At 41.1% G+C, this 1569-nt stretch overlaps 1 pseudogene; it reads left to right on the forward strand.

The window, feature by feature from the left end:
* The first annotated feature begins 430 nt into the window (after positions 1-430).
* LOC143585798 (ethylene-responsive transcription factor 11 pseudogene) lies at positions 431-1078 on the forward strand (annotated as a pseudogene).
* The last annotated feature ends 491 nt before the right edge of the window (positions 1079-1569 follow it).

A 1569-nucleotide genomic window follows, 5' to 3' on the forward strand; every position in this document is an offset into this window, starting at 1 on the left:
AAACTTTGTTTTTGTTTTTTTAGTTCAGTCATCGTAACAAATGTAAAGAAAACTGAATCGTAACGAACGCAAAGAAAACCAATTGAACGTCATTTTTTATGCTTTTTTTTTCGTTTTAGTTCCGGGATCGACAACGACCGTATTTACCAACGCTCGAGTATTAGCGACTGACGCCACCTCAACTTTGTACTTTTTGTTTTGTATTTGGTTTTAAACCCAGTATAATAACACACATAACCGAAACCGATTGAATTCGTGTTGACTTAGTAGCTCAATAATTAAGACCGATAGCACTTGAGTTTTATCATTGTCCGAGTTTTACTCGTCGGGTGAAAAACTAGTTTGAATAATAGAGGTATTGAAAGAGTAAAAGTCCTGAAATGCAAAGAGGCAGCGGTTAATATTTAAATTGAAGTTGGTTCACATGTAAAGAGTTGTAAAAGCTGTTCCCCAGGCCGCGAAGTAGGAGCCAAATATGTCACACACACAGGGCGCCTCCACCTCCACCTCCACCTCCACCTACATTAATATTAACATAACCCAACCATCCACTTTTATCTCATTACCACCATTATTATTATTACCACCAACAACACCAATGCCTCCGTCCGTCAACACCAACACCACCACCACCGCCGCCAAAGAAACACGCTACCGCGGCGTCCGTAAACGTCCGTGGGGCCGTTACGCTGCAGAAATCAGAGACCCCGGTAAAAAAAGCCGCGTCTGGCTCGGCACTTTCGATACTGCCGAACAAGCCGCCCGTGCTTACGACTCCGCCGCCCGTCAGTTCCGCGGCGTCAAAGCCAAGACCAACTTCCCGGACACCGCCGCCGCTGCGACGCTCCCGCCGGAAGCCCTTGATCTTACCCTCTCCGGTGGGTTCCCGGTAGCCAATAACAACCGTATCAACATCTTCATGTACCACCCACAAATGAATATGAATAATAATAATAATAATCGGGTTAATGTGTTTAGACCGGAAAGATCCGTTTCCGGAGATTCTGACCGGTTGAAGCAAGAGAAACCGCTAACGCTTGATCTGGATCTTAATTTTCCACCGCCGGAAGTTGTTTGAATATTATTATTTTGGTTTTTTAATTTTTTAGGTTTTAACATAGATAAGATAAAGGTGTTGGAAATGGTATTTAAAAGCGGCCTGATGATAACTTTTTGATGTGCTGATCGATATAATGTTATTTTATTAAATTTTGTTGTTGATTTTGTACATATGATATGGTTGGTTAGTTGTTATTATAATTACTGCTAAACGGATGATGATATTTTTGTAATAAAAGGGTTATCCGGATTTAAATATAAATATATTATGATGTTAATAAGTCTATTAGTTTAGGGATACGAGGAAGCACTTAAATGGCGCACGGTGGGGTTGATGATGATGAGTAACAGGCTGCGGCGACTGTCGGAGAATAGGAAAAAAGGTGTTTGTGTTTGTGTTTGTTTGAGTTTCAACACGGATCTCAATGTCAATTAATATTCTGTTTGATCCAATGGTTATTATTGACCTTGGACTGTTGCCCTCTGCCTCACTCTTAACACTTGTGCATA

This window comes from Bidens hawaiensis, unplaced genomic scaffold (genome assembly GCF_021521415.1).
Source record: "Bidens hawaiensis isolate Kalapana, Puna unplaced genomic scaffold, B.hawaiensis_p1.1 tig00001575_1, whole genome shotgun sequence".
In the NCBI taxonomy this organism is placed as follows: Eukaryota; Viridiplantae; Streptophyta; class Magnoliopsida; order Asterales; family Asteraceae; genus Bidens; species Bidens hawaiensis.